This window comes from Helianthus annuus, chromosome 10 (genome assembly GCF_002127325.2).
Source record: "Helianthus annuus cultivar XRQ/B chromosome 10, HanXRQr2.0-SUNRISE, whole genome shotgun sequence".
In the NCBI taxonomy this organism is placed as follows: domain Eukaryota; kingdom Viridiplantae; phylum Streptophyta; class Magnoliopsida; order Asterales; family Asteraceae; genus Helianthus; species Helianthus annuus.
Genome location: NC_035442.2, coordinates 16,013,468 through 16,020,930, shown reverse-complemented (window position 1 = coordinate 16,020,930; position 7,463 = coordinate 16,013,468).

The window sequence follows — 7,463 nt, the reverse complement described above, 5'->3', positions numbered from 1 at the left end:
CTTTGAAATTCGACCAAATCTAGAAATTTATATCTCAAACTTATCATTCTTTTGTCCTTTTTCAAAATCAGGGGATGTATGAACATACTAAGTTGAAATAAGAAACGAGTTCTTTAGGAATAGATTAGGTGTTGGCTAGTATAGTAGATAAGATGAGGGAAGAAAGGTTAAGATGGTTTGGCCATGTTAGGAGGAGACATACAGTGGCGAAGCTTGAAATTTTTTTACGGGGGGTCGAAAACGTATATACCCAAAAATTTCTATAGAACCGGGGGGTCGAAAACATATATATCCAAAAATTTCTATACGAAAACTACATATATAACACTACTGGCCGAAAAGTTCGGGGGGTCGGGCGCCCCTCCCGCCCCCTTCAAAGCATCGCCTCTGGAGACATATGACGCCCACGGTTAGAAGCGTGGAAGTTCTCACTGTGGATGGGAGGAGGAGTAGAGGTAAGCCAAAACTGATCTGGGAGGAGCGCATTAGGGTGGATTAGCTAGACTTGCATCTCTCTGAGACATGATTAAAGATAGGAGTTTTTGAAGACGTATGATCAAAGTTAAAGACTTTTAGGAGGTTGACACATTTTTGCTTATGGATTTTTTACCTTAGGAACTTAGTTTTTCAATTATTAAGGGCCTTTACATGGTATCACTTGCTTGGGTGTGTACATATGGTGTGCTATATGTCCATATTAGTATTTGATACCTTTTTGTTTGTTGCGAGTAATAACTACATTGTTTTTATTTTTATTGTTTATTGTGAGTAATAAGTACATACCTTTATTTGTTTTATAATGTTTTGGAGCTAGGGTCTTTCCAGAAGCAGTCTCTCTATCCACATGGTTAGTGGTAAGGCTCACCTACGTCTCACCCTCTCGAAACCCTACAGTTAGCTTCAGGCTATGCGTGAAATTACACTGGGTATGATTAGTTGGTTGGTAAAATAGAAAATATATATTGTTAACACTTTACAGGTAATTTCGTTACAACAAAAATAAATAATTTTCAACATGTAGTCATGAAGAAAGAGTAAACAACTCATGATACATGTCTTAAACGTGTATGTGGTTTTAGATATTAAGTTGGGTATCACTTAATTCAATACCAAAGAAAATTTTAAAACTTATCTCATACCAACTCCCGTACCTATCGGACTTCAGGTATATTCATCCTGATCTTTTGGGCATACCCATCGAGCTCGAATTTTATTTTGCCATCCATAGCATCGCCTCCCCCCCCCCCCCCCAAGAGAAAATCCTCTCCTCACCAAGCAATGAGTTATGTTTTTAAAGGCTCAAAGCGAACTTAAAAATTGGGGCCATTTTCAAACAAAATTTCACATAACCCTCCTCCTTTACCAACGCTTGACACTGACTATAACAAACTAGAATGATTCGTACTTTCGGTTTCGAATTGACGTTTATCTAATTTAATTAAGTATGTATCATTTCTCATTGAATTGGGTTGAGAGTGGTGTTGTTGTGATACTATTTTTTTACCTATATACGGTAAGATAGCTAAAATAATGGTTTACATATGAAATTTAGTCGTTGTTGAAATTTAGTTGTGTGTTAGTCGTTGTAAATAATATTATTTGAAATAAAATCAGAAACCTGACAAATTATAAACAAAACGTGTTGCGGTAAAGAATGTTTCCACCCATTTATTAAGAACCTGTCATTCTCCCTCTTCCTCTTAACTGATGTGGGACTTACGTATTGTAACACTCTAAGCAAATGACAAATCTCATATCGGTCGTAGCAATGAGAGATTCTTGGTTCATAAGACATATCTCGCCTTAAATATCATCAAAGAGTTTTGGACACATTGATTATGGAGCAGATGAAAAATCAACAATTACACGTGCTTAGGTGGAAATAGAACCAAGATGGTTCATCAATTTGTGATACTAGTAGGGTGCCTGCGCGATGCGGCGGGGGCGACACTTTGTATTGCGACACTCGTTTCTGGTAGTTATTTTATTCGTATAATGTTTATGATAATATTATTGTGGTGAATATATGTCACGTGGAGAGTTCAAATGATAAGAAATTTTTTGTAAGAAGAAAAAAGAACAAATTTCAACCAATAAAAATGCTTTATTTTACTTCATTTAATATAAGTATTTAATGTTACTATAAGGGTACATTGGTAAATCTACATAGGTCATTAATTTGTAGTCTTCCTCTTTAATAGCTAATACATTAATTTTTTTGTAACTTATCTTTAAAATATATATTTTTTCAAAAAAATAAAATAAAATAATTTAAAGTGTAGGATAAATTAGAAGTTGTGTAGGATAAATTACGAGTTTCGTAAGATAAATTTCAATATGTAGGATGAATTTCGAAATATGTAGGACAACTTTTTGATGTGTGTAGGCAAAAAAAGTTAGTGTGGAAGATAATAATCTTTATGACTAATTAATTAGTCAAAAATGATAATAAATGAGATAAGTGAAAAACTATTTAATGTTTTACAAAAGTACCCTTTGTTCTTTTTCTTCTCAATTAAATTTTCTTCTCAAATGAACCTTCCCCTATATGTCATAAGTGTTACACATATGTAAAGTTTCGTATTTTTTATAAAAATTAATAATCAAATGACAAAAAAAAATATTGTTTTTTTTATAAAAATTAATAATCAAAAGACACAAGATAAAAGATAAATTGTTATAATTGTAAAGTATGTTTATTTTATTGGTAAAATTATAAACTATAATTTTATTCTTTAAAATTCATAATTTTTTTTAAATATCTACATAGTACTCATCCAATAAATTTTAAGTTTAAAATTTTCGTTTTTATAAAAATAAAAAATAGTATTTGATTCATAAGTACGTTTTAGACCTTTAACTTAAATTGTTAAATTTCGTTTTTTACAGATATAAAAAAAAATTATATTTTAATAAAATTTTAAGAACTGTTTAAAAAAGGATATTAAAAGTTTATATCTTTATTAACTTTATATTATACTAAGTTCAGATTTTTAGTTCCTAACTAATCTTATCTATATTAGTCTACTTTTAACTAATAATCACTAAAAATATGCAACACAATCTACTATGTATCTAGTCAAGTTGATAAAGAATTCTTTTGAAACTGACTAATTATTATCTATAACAATATAGTTAACTTATAATTCCTAAAAAATTGTAACAAAATTTAGTATTTATCTAGTAAAGATTGTAAATTTCTAGAGTATTTTATTTATATTACTTGTTACAAAAAAATGTATATAAAAGAATTATTTTTTTATAAAAACAAAATGTTTTGTTTATAAATAAAGTAGAAACAAGTTTTACACATGAAAAGTTTTGTGTTTTAATAAAAAAAAATAACAATCAAATGACAAAAAATAAAAGAAAAGTGGTTATAGTTGTAAAGTAAGTTTATTTTGTTGGTTAAATGATAAATTTTAAATTTTTTTTCTTTAAAGTTCATATTTTTTTTAAATATCCACATGGTACTCATCAAATAAACTTTAAGTTTAAAATTTTTGTTTCTATAAAAATAAAAAATAGTAGTTGTCTCGTAAGTACGTTTTACATCTTTAACTTTAATTGTTAAATTTCGTTTTAATATATATATATATATATATATAAAATTTATATATTTATAAATTTTAAAAATAGTTTTTATAAAAAAATAGGATGTTAAGAGTTTATATCTTTATTAACATATCGTAATGAGTTCAGTTTTGTAGTTTAGCTTTAAAGTTTATTACTTTATTATTATTTTAATTAAGAAATACAAATTATTAGATTAATATCCAAGAATAAATGCAATATTTTATAATTTCAGCTTGACTATATCTAACTACAATATCTATTTATTGCAACTTTAGGAATATTAACTTATATAAGTTCAGTTGAGTTGTAAATTTAGGATACTAACTTTATTTTGAACTTTACTAATATGGTAAATAACTGCATTATATTAACACCAAAAATAAATTTCAAATATAAAATAACTTTATTCATACGTCTAGATCAAACATAACAACTGAAAATAAAAAAAAAACATAAAAACACTTGATAGATTTTATATTAACCAACATGAAATCTGTTTCACTTCTGAATTGACACTCAAGATATTTTTAATCGGGTTTTCTGGTTTATGCTTGAATCGACAGTATCTTCTAATTTATCTTCTTTGTCATTGTCCTCAGGATCATCTAAATTAATAACCTCACTCCATTTCCATTCAAAGAGTCTCCTGGATCTCTTCATTTGAGTATTAAATTTCCGATCCTTAAAAAGGACAAAAGTTGAATACAAAAGTAAAAAAAAAAAAAAGATTAGAGTTAATTGCCAAAATCGCCCCTGAGGTTTGAGCACATTTGCCATTTTCGTCCAAAATGACACTTTTGTACCATTTTGCCCCCCACGTTTGTAACTTTTTGCCATTTTCATCCAAATAACTAACTTAGTTTATTTTTTCTGTTAAGTTGAAGGATATTTGGATGAAAATGGCAAATATAAACCACAGGGACGAAAATGGCAAATGTGCTCAAACTCTTTTTAATTTCTTTATTTAGTTAATTTTATCACATTTTTTTTGAAGGGTGACTTTCATTATGTACATGGACCATTAGTCACTGGGTCTCCGTCAAGGACGGTTACCCGTCAGCCCAGCATTCTCAGACGCGATGTTCTATCGGGCCCCGACTGCCGCTCTGACTGACCTTCACCTGGAAACCATACTGCCTCCACACGAGAGACTCGCTGGAGTAACAGCTGGGTAAAACCGGGTTACCCTCCGGATCAAATCATGCCTCGGTAGGAAACGATCCATCATTGGGACGACCCCCCCCCCCCCAATACGCCGCAGCCGGGAGTCGAACCGGTGACCTCCAAGGAGGAACCGGCCCAACCAACCACTTGGGAACCAACTGGGCTGGAAGGGGGTTTCAGTTAATGTTGTCACATATATAATAAAAAAGAATATACATGCAATTTTTATATGAAAAAATAATAGTTTTGTCACATATGTTTTTTTTTATAAATTTTCATCCAACCACTAACTAAGTTAATTTTTTTCTATTAAGGCGAAGGATGTTTTAAATTTTATAAATCAATACAAAAATATTCATAATTGTATTTAGATTTATTTTGAAATTTAATAAATAAAAGATCCTGTATTAATTTATAAAATTAATAGAAAAAAATTAATTTATAAAATTTAAAACATCTTTCGCCTTAATAGAAAAAAATTAACTTAGTTAGTGGATGGATGAAAATTTATAAAAAAAATATGTGACAAAACTATTATTTTTTTCGTATAAAAGTTGCATGTATATTCTTTTTTATTATATTTGTGACAAAATTAACTAAATAAAAGAAATTAAAAAGAGTTTGAGCACATTTGCCATTTTCGTCCCTGTGGTTTATATTTGCCATTTTCATCCAAATATCCTTTAACTTAACAGAAAAAATAAACTCAGTTAGTGGTTTGGATGAAAATGGCAAAAAGTTACAAACGTGGGGGGCAAAATGGTACAAAAGTGTCATTTTGGACGAAAATGGCAAATGTGCCCAAACCTCAGGGGCGATTTTGGCAATTAACTCAAAAGATTAAGTAAACCTTAAAATTACATCTTCACTAAATTCACGTTGAAAATTACACTTGTATGGACTAAACATTGCATCATAAGAAATAATATCAACACTTTTATCACAATCATCCTACAATAAAACACACATATAATAACATAATGAACATGTTAATATGAAAGATATACACAAAAATAATACTTAAAAATCAATACCTTAGAAGCTTGTTCGACAACTCAGTTGTTTAAATTGGCATGTTCATCATGCAACTGAATCTGAAAAATCAAATAAGTTAACATTCACATAAAAGTAAATAAAAGAAAACAATTATTCACTGCTACGATATAACAGAACTGACCTTAGAATTTCACATACTTGGTTTTTCGCAACAATTGAATTCAAAACTGGATCCATTTTTTTAAACTTTGTTTATCAATAGATATAGGGGTGTCATGCTATGTATTTATAGTAGTAACTATAGAAGTATATTAGGGTTTAATTTCAGATTTGCCAACCCTTTATTTAGGAAGTTTGTTATGGTTAGTTTTAAGTTTTTATAAGATATATCTAAGTATAGATGTTAGGCAATTTTAATAAAATTAAACGTGACACATAATATCTTCATTTTATGTTACATTTTATGTTACGATACTTTTAGTTCTTTTTGTTTTTGTTTGCATATATGGAACCTATATTTGTAGATTAGGCGCATTAGATCACAAGTGTTAACTACTTGTACATTAAAGCATTATCGACTTGTACCTTTTAATGTGCGTCGATATTGAACAAGACAACTACCGAAACGTCGACAAAAATGTGTATGTCGTCATGCTATTTTTGGATTTTTTTAAACAGTATAGTTTATAAGATATGTCATGAATACGTAAAAAATTATAAGTTTGTTGTGGAGGGGTGAATTGTAACTAATTATCTATAATTTTGTTAAAAGCCCAGGGATCTAAGTGTAATAAGTTTAGGGGCTAAAAAATAAATAGTAGTGTTTAAAAGACCAAACTACCCTCATTTTATGGGTCTTTCTATAAATAAAGGGGGTGAAAAGTTCTTATTTTTTGGGTATTTTAAAATACCCCTCCTCATGCATTATAATATAGTATAGATATTCAAATAATCAAATATTTAATTATTATATACATTTACCTTATAAAGTAGTTTACATACACAAAATGTGTTAAACACACATGACATCTAATTGATTTTTTAAACGAACTCAACAATTCATTATCTTGTAACATGTTGTTTTATCATCAAAATATATGTGTTGATCGATTCAGAGCTCACAAACTTTGTTAGTCAATGATCATTAGGGTAGTCAAACATGGAAGTGATAAGATAACAATATTATATAATTTTAACCAACAAGTTTTCTTATATAATACAAGTGCATCACTAATATTTGACTAGGATATATTAAAAATTGCAATAAAGAATTATCGACAGTCTATGAGGTGGACAAGTTCCATGACACATTGATGGGGTGTTTTGCCGCCCGAAACCCTTTATCAAAGCATTGAACGAGTCATGGTATTCTGCAAAATAACGTTACAACCATTGATGCGTAAGGTACAACTTGATACAGCAATTATTGCAAATTTTAAAATGGACTTTAACTTGGTCAAAATTTTGAAATATATAGTCAATAATAATAAGTAGCCTTTATTAGTTTATTGCGGAAACATGTCTATTATCATTAAAAATTGAATTGTGGATAGTGAAATATAATTTTAATTATTTGTATATTAAGTATGATTTTGTAAAGTTTGTAGCTAATAATAATAATAAAATATATTAGTGGGAATGCTCGTATGTTGCCGCGGGTAAGTTCCATTACAATTCATTTCAACACTAAAGGGATGGGCTCGTATGCAAGACGGATGCTTTGAACA